At 48.0% G+C, this 18,859-nt stretch overlaps 1 protein-coding gene across 1 annotated transcript in view; it reads left to right on the top strand.

The window, feature by feature from the left end:
* LOC135377550 (Kv channel-interacting protein 4-like) overlaps positions 1-18,859 on the top strand; it is a 320,766-nt gene that overhangs the window by 206,058 nt on the left and 95,849 nt on the right. The gene's annotated exons all lie outside the window — the stretch shown is intronic.

The following is an 18,859-nucleotide window of genomic DNA, read 5'->3' as shown; positions in this document are numbered from 1 at the left end:
GATGCCTCTTCACTGGAGGGAGCTCCCAGTCCATCTTCGATCGCGCCGCTTCCGTCCTCATGCCCGGAGCACCCTCTTCCAAGGAGTGTCGGAGGCATGCACAGTTGAGCCAGGCGCCACGATAGATGGCGCGCTAGATCAAGTAGATCTAAAGCCCCAGGGACTTTAAGTAGATCTACTTATCTATATATTTATTCTTGTCTCTACTTATCAATATCTACAGGTTTCCCCACTCATTTTGGTCCATGAAGTCAATTTAATACAGACGCTACCCAGTTTAATCCGTACGCCATCGAATTTAATCAAAATGTCATCCAATTTAATCCACGCGACCATAAGTGTATAATACAGTCTATGATGACAGAAGTATCGATTCAAATATCAGTATTCCAGCCATTACTCGTATTTTTATCACTACTGCTAATTTTAACATTGCAATAGTTTCAGTAGTTCATAATAGGTTCAAACAGTGTCATACATGTTAATGATACCGACGGCTATTATGACATTCAATTATGATTTTCATGAAACGGGTCGTGACCCGACTTTATGTGAATACCGCTGTTCCAACAGCGTTATACAGTGTTTTATGATTACCGACGGTCATTATGACATTCCATGACTGTTTTTCACGATACCGGTCATGACTCGAATTTTTGGGACTACTGCTGTTCAAACAGCGTCATATCGTCCACGAAGCGTCCACCTGCACAGCGTCCATGAAGAGGCCCGCCCCACTCTCGCAGCCAAGCGCAACAGGAAACGTGCCAGTATGCCGTCCTTCACTTTGGCTTCTACATGCATTTTATTCACCAGCATATCCTCCCTGGCACCAGAGCAATGTTGTCGGTAGAGAGGGGGAAAAGAAAGTGGAACGAAAGCCCAGTACAGGGACCGACACGAAGTCTGAAAGATAGTCTTACGAAAACCGAATGGCAAGGAAGTCTACCGGGTGTTTCAGTTAAATCCCCGGGCTAAATAATTCGCGAACGGGTGCACCAATCCACGAACTTTCTTTTTTACAAGTATCTGTCCGATACCACCTACAAGCTGCACACCGTGTGAATGAGTGGGAGGCGCTCATTATTAAAATAAAAATGCAAATGAGTTTCGTCAAAAAGCGTATCTTCTAAAGCAAGGCGCTGTCGGCATTAAAATGGGTACTACCCCTTTTGGGACCTTCAGTGGACACCTTTTAGAGAAAAATCTGCCACCGAAGCGGGTCATTTGTTGCAGTAATTAATTGGTTTCGGTTTACGTATTTTTGTCGCGGCTGGTCGCGGCGAAGCGCAAAAGGGCGTATTTCATTGGTGTAATTCATTGGTGTAATTCATTAATGTAAGGACGTAATTTATTGATGGATAAGGGAGTGAAAGAGCGTCCTTTTGGCGCTGCGCCGCGACCAGCCGCGACAAAAATACGTAAACCGAAACCAATTAATTACTGCAACAAATGACCCGCTTCGGTGGCAGATTTTTCTCTAAAAGGTGTCCATTGAAGGTCTCAAAAGGGGTAGTACCCATTTTAATGCCGACAGCGCCCTGCTTCAGAAGTTACGCTTTTTTACGAAACTCATTTGCATTTTTATTTTAATAATGAGCGCCTCCCACTCATTCACACGGTGTGCAGCTTGTAGGTGGTATCGGACAGATACTTGTAAAAAAGAAAGTTCGTGGATTGGTGCACCCGTTCGCGAATTATTTAGCCCGGGGATTTAACTGAAACACCCGGTATAGTGTCAGCTCCTTCCTTGTCGATGCCCCATATGTACAGTGGTGTGTCGTACACCGTGGATACAGCTACCCCTGGTAGCTCGTCCCTTAAGAAGGTGGAAATACGATGTCTCAATGAATGGATTGGTCTCATCGCGAAAAACAGACTCACGACACAAGCTGACTGACAAAGAGGTGCACCAAATGCAGACCTCCTTTCGAGAAGCAGTGAAGAAGGTACTTGCGGCGTGTCCTTCCGTACTGTGAGTTCCAAACGAAAGTGGCAAAGACTCTGTGAATGTTGTTGAAGGGGATCTGCAGCAAGGTAACACTTGAAGAAAGTATCCAACGAGCGAAGCCAGCCACACATACAAAAGCCCGAGCGACATGAGATCGACTGGTCGAGTGGACTCTACGTCCTGACGCACTGCCGCGGCTTGACGACACGCGACGGCTTGAAACGCATTGAGGAGTGAGCCGGTACCAGAGGGACGGACACAAGGTAAACAGGAGGGGCCTAGACCAGGACAAACCGGCCAACTAGTTTGGGAAGCTATGAAGCATTCCCAGCAAAGAACCAGAGCCTTTTTACCAGCTGGCACGTGCACCAGGGGCGTGGGGGTTATGTTTATCGTGCAGAACAACCAAGGGTAAGGTTAGCCATATATGAATCGACTTACTATTCTGTTGAGAAGAATGAAAACAGCCTGATGCGTAACCATAATTGTCACTGTTCCCTGTGTCACATGTACTAACATGCGTGACACTTCGACTACAGAAGAAATGGAATGGGTAACGTTATCGGCATACGCTAGAACCTTAACGTTATAGCACCCACGAACAAAGCCTCGCAAGCCCCTGTCTACTAAGATGAACCGGCAAAGGGGTTCAAGATACAATGTAAACAAGAGAGGCAACACTGGGCAACCCTGCCTCACCGAACACCGAATTCTAAGTGGGTCTGGGGCAACTCCGTCGACAAGAAGCGTGCCATGTGGACATTCGTGAATATGGAACGACCTTTAATGTCGTACGCTTGGTAGACCCCCACAATATCCGCGATGACTAGACACCGGATTTCTAGGTATATGCATTTTTCAGCTACAGATCGCGTGAAGATCCTGTCCAGTACGTCGCATCGACGAAACCCCTTCTCTCCCTTGGCGCGAGATGAAGCGAAGAAACGAGAAAATGGCGCGCGATGCAGATTGGTCATTTCGGAGAGTCACGTTGGCTATGACGTTGGCTTTGCTCTCCAATGGGTTCCCGCCCATTGCGGTGTCGAAGACAATGAACTGGCGGACAGCGCCGCCGAAGCAGCTCTCTCGTCTCAGACACGGGCGCGAGTAGTAATGGGCCTTGTCCAGGCTTCGGGGGGTCCATTTAGAAACATGGACCCCCTGAGCCCTGCACGTATTTTTCCCTGCCCGTATTTTTCCCCGCGCGGCGTGTGTTCGGAGGGTTGTCCACGTGATTATCGGTGGGGGAGGGCTGCGCGTGCGCTCATCGTAGCATATTTTTCAGCCTGGGTAGACTTCTTTGGCCATACTTGGGCCGACTTCACATATTTTTCCGATACAACGTGAGCGGTTTACATGCAGAGACATGCAAAGAAGGGTCATACACAAAAACTACAAGTCAAAATATATTTATTAATGCCAATCAAGTTGAGATATATTTATTAAAGCCAATAGTGCTATAGTGCTGGGAATTGTGATGCCAATCAGGTGAAAGAGAAAAACCCAACCGAAAAACCTTCACCAACTGTAACAGGGTGGTGCTCGGGTGGAGGGCTGCTGTGGTGGGCGGAGCGTGACCGGAGGGCTGCGTGCGCGCTTACCATTCACCCCGGGCTGACTTCTTCCACCATTTTCCTACTTGGGCCCAATTCATTCCCACGACAGGTGGGCGGTGCTCGGGTGGAGGGCTGCTGTGGTGGGCGGAGCGTGACCGGAGGGCTGCGTGCGTGCTTACCCTTCACCCTGGGCTGACTTCTTTCACAATTTTCCTACTTGGGCGTCGCGTGGCCGGAGGGCTGCATGTACGTTTACCCTTCAGCCTGGGCCGCCGACTTTCGTCATTTTTCAGCCTGAGTCGACTTGAATCGTAATTTTTCCAGCTACAGCAGGTGTGCAGTTTACATGCAAAGGATAGCCATACACAAAAGTACAAGTGAAAATATATTTATTAAAGTCATTAGGAATTATGTTATGGCTCTGCGTGAATGGGAAAAACTTAGCCAAAAATCTGAAATAGAAGGAACACAATACACGTAACAATACTTATTAAAGGTATGATACAATAGCATTGAATAGGTATCACAAATCAAACACAATATTTTTTATTAACGGTAATCACAAATTTTCAATGAATCAGAAGTGATAGCGCATTTAAGATATTCTTAATCAATACGATTACAATCAAAATTATAAAAAAGTCTGAGATGTTAGAATCTATTAGGTGTAAGTAATTTCGAGCACAATAGCTAATATTCCAATGCTATGTGTTGATTCGAATTATTGTCTTATGTCTGTGCTATTCACTTCAATGGAAATTAAATTTGTGTCGCATTGGAATATTAGCTATTGTGCTCGAAATTACTTACACTAATAGATTCTAACATCTCAGACTTTTTTATAATTTTGATTGTAATCATACTGATTAAGAATATCTTAAATGCACTATCACTTCTGATTCATTGAAAACTTGTGCTTACTGTTAATAAAAAATATTGTGTTTGATTTGTGATACCTATTCAATGCTATTGTATCATACCTTTAATAAGTATTGTTACGTGTATTGTGTTCCTTCTATTTCAGATTTTTGGCTAAGTTTTTCCCATTCACGCAGAGTCATAACATAATTCCTAATGACTTAAATAAATATATTTTCACTTGTACTTTTGTGTATGGCTATCCTTTGCATGTAAACTGCACACCTGTTGTAGCTGGAAAAATTACGATTCAAGTCGACTCAGGCTGAAAAATGACGAAAGTCGGCGGCCCAGGCTGAAGGGTAAACGTACACGCAGCCCTCCGGCCACGCGACGCCCAAGTAGGAAAATTGTGAAAGAAGTCAGCCCAGGGTGAAGGGTAAGCACGCACGCAGCCCTCTGGTCACGCTCCGCCCACCACATCGGCCCTCCACCCGAGCACCGCCCACCTGTCGCGGGAATGAATTCGGCCCAAGTAGGAAAATGGTGGAAGAAGTCAGCTCAGGGTGAATGGTAAGCGCGCACGCAGCCCTCCGGTCACGCTCCGCCCACCACAGCAGCCCTCCACCCGAGCACCGCCCACCTGTCGCGGGAATGAATTCGGCCCAAGTAGGAAAATGGTGGAAGAAGTCAGCCCAGGGTGAATGGTAAGCGCGCACGCAGCCCTCCGGTCACGCTCCGCCCACCACAGCAGCCCTCCACCCGAGCACCACCCTGTTACAGTTGGTGAAGGTTTTTCGGTTGGGTTTTTCTCTTTCACCTGATTGGCATCACAATTCCCAGCACTATTGGCTTTAATAAATATATCTCAACTTGATTGGCATTAATAAATATATTTTGACTTGTACTTTTTGTGTATGACCCTTCTTTGCATGTCTCTGCATGTAAACCGCTCACCTGTTGTATCGGAAAAATATGTGAAGTAGGCCCAAGTACGGCCAAAGAAGTCTGCCCAGGCTGAAAAATATGCTACGATGAGCGGATGCGCAGCCCTCCCCCACCGATAATCACGTGGACAACCCTCCGCACACGCGCCGCGCGGGGAAAAATACGCGCAGGGAAAAATACGCGCAGGGCTCAGGGGGTCCATGTTTCTAAATGGACCCCCCGAAGCCTGGACAAGGCCCATTACTACTGGCGCGTATTGCACTGCTGAGAGGCGATCGGCGGTCCATACTTCGAAGCCTTGTGACTCCTCTGGCTACCCGTCAACGGACCGCCGATATATTACCCCCCGCCATGCTGAGCAGAGTTGACCCAGCGCTCGCTTTCCGCATGCCAGCACATATCTCTCGTCAAGACGCCGCATTAGTTCATCGAATGCGCCTCGACGTGGCCTTCACAGCACAGTGGCGCTACCGCTTGAGACAAGTTAACTCTCCTCACTAGTCACTGCGGTGCTGTTGAAGATCTCGAGCACATTCTTCTCCATTGCCCACACTACCACCCTTCCCGCTCCGTACTATCCGCCTCCCTCAACGAGCTAGACTCGCGTCCCCTCTCCCTCACAAATTTGCTTGGCCCCTGGCCGCATCCAGCTCACCAATGCTCTATCCTCAAGGCTCTCTTCGCCTTTTTGGACGCCACAGGACTTCGATCCTCCTTGTAACGGGACTCATTCCTTCATTCCCCGCTTCACGTCCAGCAATGGGTTAGAGTATCGCCCCCGGCGATGAAACTCCCCACCCATCATCCTGAAATAAAGTTGTTGTTGTTGACGTTGGCGTCACGTACCTCAGAGAAAAAGCGGCAGCGGCGTTTGCCGGTTTACGGCATATGAAGTGTTGAGCCGCGCGCGTACTGGCTTCTCGTCGCCCGCAGCAGCAGGGGAGACGGCATTGCGTGTGTGTGCGGAGGTGAATAGCGGCATTATGGGCCGTCCTAGGAACTTGAAGTGCACGTACGGAAGGAGATCTTGCTGCTAACCGCAATCGACATGGCGAACCATGCACGTAGCGACAGGCAAGCTCAAATTGATTTGATGCCACCGTAACTTGCATCATATCTGCCAGGGCTGTTTGTTTGTTTGTTTTTGTTTGTTTGTTTCCTTGTTTGTTTGTGCGCGTGCGTGTGCGTGCGTGCGTGCGGCCTTTATATTATCAGTACAGGAGCACGAATTCGGTGTTGGGGAACCTAGCAGCATTGATTTTATTGTTCCTATAACTGCCTATTTCGGTGTTAGTGCTTATTTTGCCGCAGGATTAAACCACCGTTTTTTCTTCCGATTGCTGACAATTGCATCTTAGCGGGAGAAACAGGCTATGATTACAGACAGCGCCATTTTACACTGCTACACGCCGAAAACAAAGTCAGGCAGACGACGCCTCATTATTTCGTGGATTGAGAACTTCGGATGTTCCACCACTGTTGGCGAAACGGAATTCTGTCAGCCGTGTGGGAAAAAGTAACCGCACGAAACGTCCCCTCCTCAAACCCCAACGAATCAGATCTCCATGTGCCTTAGCTGCGCAGTCTTATTCGCTTTATTTGTAACTTCGGAAAAGTTTCGAATACAGGCACCGTGCGAGAACAAGTATCACCTAGTGTAGCACGCGGCGACGGCTATCTACAAGCTCAATTCCGCTAGAGATCTTCCCTTCCATGGACGTCTCGTCAGAGCTTTATTAGACACTGCGCTCACCATAGCGAAAGATGCACTAGACGCTGATTTGTGCACACCACTTTTTAGCGGCGAATATTCTGCGGACCAAACTCGAAAACGCAGTTTTTAAAGGCTTTTTGGAGGAGTGCTGCAACCCGATAATTCTATGTGAGTCCACGCCCACTTTGAGGGACTATGCGATATACTGCACGAGTTCCAAAATGCGGAAGCCCGAAGTGTGAGACGTGTTCAAGAAGTATTGCTGTCTTCCTAAGGAACTGGCGTACGTCTGAGCGACCTACGTCTTTCTTGCTGTCAGCATCACACGTCTGGAAGCTTGTGGTCGAGCCCTCTACGATGTTATTGGCATTCTGACATCTGAGAGCGAATATACAGGATGTGCCGGAGGGCCAATAGCTGATAAAGTAACGAAGAAGCTCCACCGCGTACTAGAGAAAATCCCCGGCTTCAAGTTGAGTTGAGTTGAGTGGAAAAGAAAAAAATGGAGAAATAGGCACTCATTACGAGAGCCGCCTGCTCCAGATCACTTAGGAAAACACAAATGGCTATCGAAAATAAAACCAATGAGTGACAAAGACTCTCAGTCAGTCACTCACTCACACTGTCCACACGTACTGTCAGTCACGCTGTGTCCACCAACTTGGAGTCTGCGCTAAACCGCACAAACGCTTGCATGGCGTGAAACTGATGGTCGGGTGTCCAAGGGCCCAGAACCTTAACGACATCAAATGGTCTGCCATCCAGCCGCGCTAAGGAAGCTTGTAGAGATTGTCTGTGCTGCTGATACCGTGGACAGGACAATAAGATATGCTCAGTGCCCTCAACAGTCCCACAGGTGCCACAGTTGGGTGAATCCGCCTTTCCAAGCTTGTGAAGAAGACGTCGGCTGTAGGGCACGTTTAGGCGGAGCTGGTGGTAAAGTGACGCAAACGGCCTAGGGAACGATGTCGGGAAAGTAGAGGCAAGCTCCGGGTCAACGCACTGTAGCAGCGAGGCGCGAGCCCCGCCAGAGAGCCACTGTGCCTCAGCCAGTTGGCGACACAAAGCAGTCAACATGGCCCTAGCGTCGGACTTGGTGAAATATGAGTCGTGACGCACGCTTCTGATGTGCTCTGCGTGCCGCAGCATCAGCCGCATCATGCCCAGCTATACCGCAGTGTCCTAGAATCCACTGAAAGAACATGTCGTGTCCAGCAGCCACCGCCTCTGCGTGTAGTTTTACAACATCAGCAACTACAGGGTTGCCAGCACTGGTAGTTCCTGCAGAAACAAGGGAATGCAGGGCAGCCTGGGAATCCGAGATAATAACCCACTTGGTCCGTGAATGAGCCGACGCTATATATTCCATAGCCATGAGCAGAGCGTACAGTTCAGCTGCTGTCGACGATGTCACATGGGACAAACGCACTCCACTTTCAACACCACAGGCAGGTATGACGAAGGCACTCGTCGATCCAGTCGTTGTAGTGGAGCCATCTGTGTATACTACCACTCGATCTTGGATGTTATGTATTAAGTCGGCAGTCAGCTGCCGCTGGACACAGATAGGTACATATTTCTTCACAGAGAGATTCGGAACCGTCAGCCTCACCCTCGGGATCGCCATACTCCAGACAGAAGTGGTGACTTGAGCCGCCTATGTCGGGGTATAGTACCACGGTATGGTTGGAGAGCTTGTGAGTAGGAGGAGCACGACCTCTGATGCATGGCCTGAACAAGGTAGTGACGATTATGCCGCGTAGACCAACGGGCGAAATGCCGAAGCGACTCTTGCATCCGAAGGGCTGCCAGCGGTGGTTCCCTGGCCTCAGCAATCGCCAGCTTGTTTGATGCGGATGCGTGGACACCTAAGCATACTTTGACGCTTTTGGCCAGTACACTCTCGAGGGCAGACTCTGTAGTGCTACACAAGTCATGTAAAATCGGGACATGATACGCCAATAGTCGGCGAATCAGGGAGCGATGTAGAGTTAGCATAGCTTTGGACGACGCTCCCCACCGGGTGCCGCTGATGTATCGCATTACATTAACAGTAGAGTCAGTCTTCTTCTTGATGTGCCGTACTTCTGCAGACGACGATCCCTAAAAAGGGATGATGAGTGACTCTTCGCAGGCGTTGCCCGTTGACTTGAAGATGAAAGTCCTGAAGACGTTTTCTTGTGAAAGGTAACCACACCGTCTTTTCGTGCGATATGTCAGTTCCCCTCTGAGTAAGAAAGTCAGCAACTATGTCGAGAGCATTCTGCAGACGCGCGCACAGCGCTGGCCACTGCTTACCGGATCACCATAGACATAGATCATCCGCATAGATGCTAATGTTCGCTCCTCGCGGTAAAAGTGATGGGAGGGCAGCTAACAAGGCGTTGGCGTTGAAAAGTGTGGGGCTAAGCACACCCCCTTGCGGAACGCCAGAAACCACTCTGAACTTCTGTGTGTCTCCTTCGCTGGTACGCATGAAGACCGCTCGTCCACTGAGGTAGCTGGCAATCCATCGTAGCGCTCTGCCCATTATTCCCAGCGAGAACAACCCATGCAAGACATGAGCGTGACTAGCAGTGTCATATGCCCTCTTGATATCAAGAAACACGGCCGCAGTAATCCTTCCTTGCTCGCGCTCTTCCTCAACTGATGAGACGAGGTCAACAACACAGTCTTCAAGTCTTTGGAGGCAATGGGTGCTGTACTGGCTATGACCATGCTCGCGACGCCAGATATCATTCTCGTATCTGACACTGCCAAGTGCGCGCCATTTACTTCCGTCGCTGCTGGGCGTAGTTTTTCTGCGTACAAGCTCGTGCTCAGCTACAAAAGGCGAAGTTTCACGCCAACGAATTTATAAATGGTGTTAGTGTGCTATTGCTACCGTAACCAGAGCGCGAACCAAAACGTTTTTCGGTTTGTTCCGGGTTCGGGTTCGGCCATAAAGGTTCGGTTCCGGTTCAGTTCTGGTTCGCTTAACCGGTTCAGAGGCTGTAAATCGGTTCGGAACAGGTTCGAGGTTCTAATATGCTACAAAATTATAGGTAGCCACTAAAAATGATACGAGATCTCTTAGTTACGTTTTATGCATTTATTTCTGTTTTTCGACCAACAGCATATGATTTAAATTGCGAAAAAAAACGATATGCCTAGATTATAGCGGTAACACGTCATCTGGAAGTGGAACGTACGTGTGACTACTGACCTGAGCATGAAATATGTGTTGGTACCTTATACTTCAGATGTCAGGATGACATCTGAACAAGGACAAAGGACATCAGGACAAAGTATGCCAGAGCCACACCTAGTTTCTGGAATTTTTTATGTCGCATCTTCATAGGGCAAATGAACTAGTCACTATTGCTCAAATGAATCTTCCAAAGCCCCATCAAAGTCTCAAGACTTGCCTTCTTGGGCGTCACTAGGTTGATGCACTAACATATATATAGTTGGAGGGACTTCACTCACTGAAACTTTCATTCACCTCCGCGTGCTTCCTTTCGCCTTCTTGGCGTCTGCGTTCTGACAGACTGGCACAACTTCGGCCAGCATCTAAACCTGTAAAATCGAAATTATAGAAGTACGCCACGCTGCAGGAGCCGCTGTCGGCGCCGGGGCACTTCCAAGTTGCAAATGGAAGGACTCAACTGCTGTGACAGGCGAGTCGCGGCACATTTGCAGCAGCAGTGCAGTGCAGCCTTATTGAACATGGTGGTTCTTTGGCTACGTTTCTAATGTTCCGCATGATGTCGTTACAATGCACTGCTGCTGCAAATTTTCTAAGGTAGGAATGACAAAACATGTTTTTTTGTATAAGCGGTGGCGAGTGGACGAACTTTCTTCACCCTTGGCCTTGTATGTCCCGTGCTATGCCGAATGGACCGCCAGATCCCGAGTATTATGTATCCCGAACCGGTAACCACCAGCTCCCGTGGCATAGTGGTTAGGGTGGCCGCTTTCCACGCCGAGACTGGGAGGTGACACGGGTTCGAATCCTGTCACCGGCTGTGCTGTCTGAGGTTTTCCCTGTGTTTTCCGAAGACTTTCCCGACGAATGTCGGCACAGTTCCCCCTGAAGTCGACCCAGGACGCATACTAATCCCCCCTGTCCGCCACTCTTTCCTGCTGTACGCCGCTCATAGCCGCAGGTGCTTCGCAGCGCTAACACAGAATTTAAAAACAAGAACCGGTAACCGAAGTTTTAGATCGGTTCGGTTCCGGTTCAGCATCAAGTTGGCGGTAGTAATTACGGTTCAGTTCCAGCTAAAAATAACGGTTGATTCCGGTTTCGGTTCTGTTCGACGCTCTGACCATAACCTTGCATGAGGCGCGATTCATCGTTTTGCTGAGCAATGGTGGCGCTGCAGGGTTTGCAGCAGTGCACCTAGACTCCTTTTTTCCTATTTTCCTATTTGATTTGAATGAGGTGTTCTTCCGTCCAATCAATTGAAATGCAAGTTTTGCTGTCCGTTGCGGTCAAGTAGGTTACGAGAAAAAAATTATGTCTTTCGACAAATATCAGGTAAGGAGTGATTTACACTGTTTCTAGTCGCGCTAGTAACAAAAGGCATGTTAATGTGAAGAGATAACTGTTGCATTTCATGTACTAAGGAAAATAACGGAACTTTCCTTGAATTTTATCTTCTTGTTTTACGGATCAACTCATTCTGCCTTCTGTACCTTCCGCAGAACCAAACGAACGCACAAAAACGTATTAGATTATACTGCCAATAACACCACTCTCTGTGCTTAAATATCCGGGGTTCAGTGATGACAGACTGCAGGCGCTTCGTAAGAATCTTCGCGATGATCTTATACGAGCGTGAGTCAAATGAGGACCATAAAACTGAGATTAAAAAATCGCAACAGCGCTCGATTGTCGTGTAAGTCGGTAATATCGCTACTCTTCATTCGAAGAGTGACCGAAAGTGCCAGTGCGACGTAGAAACGACGACGAAGAAGAATGCAGGAGTGCTAATATGGCTAATGGCTGCGCCACTTGCTATATGCACCAAAGAGAAACAGCGTTCTGACATTCGTTTCCTGCACAGTGAAGGGCTGAAACCCATTGAAATTCACCGACGAATGAGTGTTCAGTATGACGGTGCATGTTTGTCAATGACACAAGTCTATTAGCGAATTCCACTGGTCGTTCTAGTGCAGAAAAACCTGCACTGGCCAGCGCGCGCGTGTTCCACTGGTCGTTTCAATGCAAAGCGCATCGCATTCCGCTGGTCGTTACGGGGCGACTACACCGGGCGAGTACAACACCAGTGCAACTCTGCCTGCACGGAGAAAATCGGCGGTGGAGACCGGAACACGGGAGTGCGCCCGCTTCCGGACGGTCCCTCCTCCTCTTTCGAATGAACATGGCGGACGAAATGGAAGTGGTTTTCGGTCTCGTTGAGGATTCCGAAAGCAGTGACAGCAGCAGAGATAGCTGTAGTAGTAGCGAAGGAGGATCGGCGTATTTGAACAACATATACAACGAACTCTATGTATGACGTATCATCGTGTTCCTAGTGCTCGAATGAGACAGGGCGCAAAACTTATAAAACAAAGACGAATACAGATAACGCTACATAACGCTACAGATATCGCTACATAACATACGCTACATAACGCTACAGATGGGTAGTTTCATTTTAAATCGAACAACGTGTGCAAGTCGTATTTTTTAATTCGCCCAGAAAAAATATATGTTAGAGGACAGCTCAAACGACGCAAATCGCGCCACGTGGGACGCTCGTGCGCGTAGTAGTTTCCGCGTAGGAGAGGGGGAAAGTCTGATGCTGCTTGAGCACGCTTTCTTCTGGACCGACTTTGACGGGATCTAGCACCGCAAATTTTATGTCTACGAACTGGAGGTTGTTTGTAATTATAGGCTGCACCATGGACACTGTCGACAGTTACCCACAGAACTCTGAGAGCAACAGATTTTCTGTTTAAAAAAATGCCAAACTTGGCGTATACGTTCAAAAAGGCCAAACTTTGTTACCAATTTGCTTCATGATAGAACCTCTGAGAACATCAAGCTTAGTGGCATTCGATAGGACATTGAAAGAGCTTTCGTTCTGTATAGAGCTCATTTTTCTCAGCCCAGTTGTTTCTGTGTTATTAACTTGAGAATCACACATGGTAGGCGAAAATTGCCAATGTTGCATCTCAGTTTTCTCAAAAATGCCATCTTCGATTTCCTTGATTATTTTTCAAAATGTGGCGTCATGTCTCTACTTTAGACGCCAAGTGAGATAATCTTTTATTTTTGCCTGAGAGACGCGCAGCGATTTTTTTTTTTGTCAGGCAAGGTGCACGAGGCTGCGGCCTTGCGCGCCCCACCCACGAGCACGCGACCTTCAACCTCTTATTTGCTACAAGTGTCCTGCTGACGGAGAAATCAATGACCACACTGCGTGAGCTTGTTGTAGTATCCAAAGAGCATCACTTTACGTTTACACAATGGCCTCCTAGTTCCGTCAGGCTCATTCAAACCGTGGGAGAGTACATGAGTTGCCTGTGCGCCTTTGACGAGAAGCCCCAGTTCGACGAACATACCGACAAAGCAGTGAGAAGAAACGAAGCGCTTCGTAGAGATCTTTATCCACTGGTAACATCTTAGCTTTTGTTTCAGGTTGCCGCCAGTCCCCCAGGAAGTGTGAAAGTCACATCCTTTTCATTGGTAAAAGAACGAAAAACAGAAGTTTCGAAAAACGTAAAATGTGCCCATTGCGAGACCCCTGCAGGTGGTTGCTGCCACCATTGGATTAGCATCATCCGATAGCTTTACACATGTCCTTTCACATGATATAAAGTGAATGGGTTCAAGCGCATGGATGCCAGAAGGACTACTGAAGACCACACCGAGGGTTTAAGGTACCTACGGCTACCGGAAACGAGGTATTTTAGTTGTGCGTTGTTCTGTCGGAAATTTTGATTCCCACGGTGACATTGACACATCTCGGTGAGGGCGAACGTGTTATACTTGTGAGCAGCAACTGTCATTACAGCGGTCTTACGGGTATTGTACCACTCGTCGTGGTTCCGAAATAACGCTACGGAGCATAAAACTAATTATGGTACTATCGGAACTATCACGTATTGCGCCCACGTCAAGAGGCGACTGCAACCACGCGACCACAAATTTGTATTCTCAGGTGTTGTAACTTTCTGTCCCCTGTGGCCGTAGTTCTGCCTTCTTAATATTAACTCGCACGACAGCCTCATAGCGTGCGTATGTGCATTGCCTCAAGCACATGTGCGGGAGAACAGTGAATATGCGCACGTGCGTATACGCACACGTCGTGCGACTCCCATGAAAGTTCGTAATAGCAACTTCAAGTCGCCCACGAAAGTATTGCCCTGCGTCTCGAAAGGAAAAAATAAACATACGTACCATAAGTGCAAAATAAGTACATAATGCAACATCTGGGCATTAAATTACAAAGCAAAGACTACGAAGCAAAACGCGCTCGTAAACATACGAAGAGAGCCTTTGTGTGGAAAAATCGCTCCGCGGAAAGGTAGACCTACGTTTCAATCAAAAAGAGAAAATGTACTTTACCAGCAGCGCAGAGTACCGGCATAATTCTGCCCCTGTGGAATAAATCGTGAAAAATATTCCGGCTTTTTAGAAATAATTAAGATCGAACATGCAAAATTTTCGCGTACCACTCGTGGTTTTGCGATACTAAGCGGACAAAGAATGCGCTTGAACCCAGTCACTTTATATCATGTGAAAGGTCATGTCTAAAGCTATCGGATGATGCTAATCCAATGGTGGCAGCCACCACCTGCAGGGGTCTCGCAATGGGCACATTTTACGTTTTTCGAAACTTTCGGTTTTCGTTCTTTTACCAATGAAAAGGATGTGCCTTTCACACAGTCTGAGGGACTGGCGGCAACCTGAAACAAAAGCTAAGATGTTACCAGTGGATAATGATCTCTACGAGGCGCTTCGTTTCTTCTCACAGCTTTGTCGGTATGTTCGTCGAACTGGGGCTTCTCGTCAAGGGTGCACAGGCAACTCATGTACTCTCCCACGGTTTGAATGGGCCTGACGGAACTGAGAGACCATTGGGTAAACGTAAAGTGATGCTCCGGGGACACTACAACAAGCTCACGCAGTGTGGTCATGGATTTCTCCGTCAGCGGGACACATGTAGCAAAGAAGAGGTTGAAGGTCGCGTCCTGGTGGGTGGGGCGCGCAAGGCCGCAGCCTCGTGCACCCTGCCTGACAAAAAAAAATCGCTGCGCGTCTCTCAGGCAAAAATAAAAGATTGTCTCACTTGGCGTCTAAAGTAGAGACATGACGCCACCTTTTGAAAAATAATCAAGGAAATCGAAGATGGCATTTTTGAGAAAATTGAGATGCAACATTGGCAATTTTCGCCTACCATGTGTGATTCTCAAGCTAATAACACAGAAACAACTGGGCTGAGAAACATGAATTCTATACAGCACGAAAGCTCTTTCAACGTCCTATCGAATGGCACTAAGCTCGATGTTCTCAGACGTTCCATCATGAAGAAAATTGGTAACAAAGTTTGGCCTTTTTGAACGTTTACGCCAAGTTTGGCATTTTTTAACAGAAAATCTGTGGCTCTCAGAGTTCTATGGGTGGCTGTCGACAGTGCCTATGGTGCAGCCTATAATCACAAAAATCCTCCAGTTCCTAGGCATAAACGCAGCGGTGCTAGATCCCGTCAAAGTCGGTCCAGAAGAAAGCGCGCCCAAGTAGTCTCGGCTTTCCCCCTCTCCTACGCGGAAACTACTACACGCACGAGCATCGCACGTGGTGCGATTTGCGTCGTTTGAACTGTCCTCTAACATATATTTTTTCTGGGCAAATTAAAAAATACGACTTTCATACGTTGTTCAATTTAAAATGAAACTACCCAGATATCGAAAAGTAGAGAATGCAGCTATTTCAACTTACCATTCGTGCTGCACATTGAAAAAAGCAAACGATGCGCTTCGTCATTATCCAAGCACAGTTCATACACACCGTCCATGCTGTTCTCGGTTTCGGTTTTCGCGGTTTACCAATGTTGCCTGCCTGGTCAACGGCACAGCTGCCAACATAGGTGGCGTTGAAGATTGTTTGGGGCAGCGCCGCTGCACTGAAACCCTCTCGGATGTTCCGCTGGGCGGATTAGTGTAGTTGCACTGGCGGAGAGCGCCCCTCATTGTGGCGAGGGTGTTACACTGCTCTACGGTGCACCAGAACGACCAGTGGAATTCGCTATATGACTGGACGAGAAAGTTCCGAGATTGAGTGCATTCAGTAACAGACTCACGTGAGCACCGTAGCATCGTTGCGCACTCCGTGCTTTTGCAATGCGCGGCACTACGATGCTACGGTGCTCACGCGCCGCCAGGAACGCAGGCACGCGGAGGGTGCCACAAGGGTGCCACAAGGTGGGTGCCTCGCCAGCTGACAGCAGAACTAAAAGAATGGCGTGTGGACGCCTGTCAGTCGCTTTTACAGCGCTTCGAAGCAGATGGGGACAGCTTTCTGTGAAGAATCGTAACAGGAGATGAAAGCTGGGTGCACTACCCCCAGCCAGAAGCAAAGAGAGCGAGCACGGAATGGTGGCATATCACGTCACCGAAGCCGAAAAAATTCCACACTCAACCGTCAGCGGGGAAGGTAATGCTGACTCGCTTTTGGGATGCAAATTGTGTGATTTGGGAGTACTACACCTCCAGGGACACCAGTGTGACCAGTGCAACGTACACCAATCTTCTCAGAAATCACCTTCGCCCCTCCATCAAGTCCAAACGGCGTAGACTGCTGAGTACGGGCGTTCTGTAGCATAAACGACAATGCTCGGCCCCATGCAGCGCGTTCAACTGTTGCTACAATGTAAAGACCTGCGTTTCGAATGTCTGCCGCACCACCATATTACCCAGACTTCGCCCCGTGTGACTATCACATCTTTGGACCGCTCAAAGAAGCGATGGGAAGCATGAGTTTCACCACCGACGAAGAGGTGCAGCAGGCGGTGCACGATTGGCTGCGCTCTCAACCTAAAGTTTTTATTTTGATGTATTTTTTCCAAAGGTATCGAGGCACTTCCAAAGCGCTGGAAGACCTGTATTGATCGCCATGGAGACTACATCGAAAAATGTCTTCATGTACCTTGTTTGTTGAATAGATTATGAGAAAAAAAAATATGGTTTTCATTTGACTCGCCCTCGTATAATCAACATTTGTCAGAGTGATGGGGCAATAACAACTCAACTCAACTCTCAACTCAACAACTCAACAATAACCAAACTTTGCGTCTCTCCGACGGATCAGTCTTCTAGGCACAAGAACGGTGTGCGTAGCACGAAAAGAAACTGGCAGGACTCTTCATTCAAATGCTGCATCAAAAACCTCTGACAGCAAGGCAGCGATAGTGGCACGGAAGGGTTTGTAGAACTCACCAGTAAGACCACCAGGGCTGGGCGACTTCCCAGAGTTTAAACAAGCAACAGAACGGAAGGATATTCTGCACGTCACAGGCGCACAGATTCAGATTCTCCCTTTCGAAACAGAGCAGGCATCCTCGAAAAAAGGATACCACAAGCGAAGGCTCTAGACAGATTGTCTAGAGAATGAAAAGATAGATGAGACGGGTAATAATAATAATGGTGCCGTGATGTTACACGCAAGGTTTGTCTGTCCAGTGTGGCGACATGTTGCACGTGCCGCAGGGTAGGAACCGATAGTTCGTTCGTGGGGTGTCACTAGCGCATCACTAGCGACACTGGTAACTGGCATCACCATGGTCTTTGTTTGTCCATTGGGCGCTGGGTGGCGCTGAGATCTTGTAGGCCGTAGTTGGCTTTGCTGTGGCTATTCCTGCTGCAAAAGCACCACTTGGCTTGGTCGCTGGATTTGGTACTGCTGCTTGTGGTATGAAGTCGTGTGTTGTTTCGGTTTCTGATTTCTGCCTCTGTCTAATGCAGTCTGACAGGTCTGTCTCTGCCAGTTTGCCATGGGCGCTTCCATACAGGTGATCTTCGAGAGACGCATGAAAGCCCAAAATCTTCCTTCGTGAAACAGGGCTAGCTCTGAGACTTCTATGACGTGCTAGCAAGTCTTTGGACCTCTCATACCTTGGACTTTGGAGCTTTCCCCTCTCGTGACTTGGACCTCGTGAAAGACAAAGTCAATGTGCACGGAATTAAATTGTATTCTTGATTTAAAATACGAAAATGGTGGTACCACGCACATGGCGCCGGCTATTCCATAACAGTTAAGGCTGAACGTGTTTGCATCTCGCTCCGCTTGCGGTTCAATGCCCGTCCTGGGCTGACTTCTTTTTCTTGTACAAATATGATGCAAGTTACAGAGCATCAAATCAACGACAGCGACAGAGTTGTTTATGTGCCCATGGCGTCTTCTTCGAGGTGAAGCCACGCGCGCATCTGTAGTCATGTCGATGAGTATTAGACGTGTTTCACACGTGTTTGTCGTCCGTTTGCTTCAAAGAACCTAAGGGCATTCGAGCCCCGTAGGTTCCAATGGGTCCGTCTTGGCACCGTCAAAAACATGGACGAGAAAAAAATTAGTGGCGATTTAGCGGTAAATGAGAGAGAAATGCGTTAGCATTAAGTGCCTTTTCAGGTCTATACTTGACTTCCGGGTATCCACTTCCGGTCTAAAACCGATTTCCGGTTGTCCACTTCCGGTCTATACTTGACTTCCGGTTCGACACTTTCAAATATTATATGTAAGTTCATTTAATTGACTTTTATTAGCCGAAATTACTTTCAATTACCCTATAATTACTCTATAATTACCGAAGGTAACCGCACGTTACCTGATGTACACTTGCTTTA

Source organism: Ornithodoros turicata, chromosome 1 (genome assembly GCF_037126465.1).
Source record: "Ornithodoros turicata isolate Travis chromosome 1, ASM3712646v1, whole genome shotgun sequence".
In the NCBI taxonomy this organism is placed as follows: domain Eukaryota; kingdom Metazoa; phylum Arthropoda; class Arachnida; order Ixodida; family Argasidae; genus Ornithodoros; species Ornithodoros turicata.
This window is presented reverse-complemented; position numbering and strand designations above follow the sequence as displayed.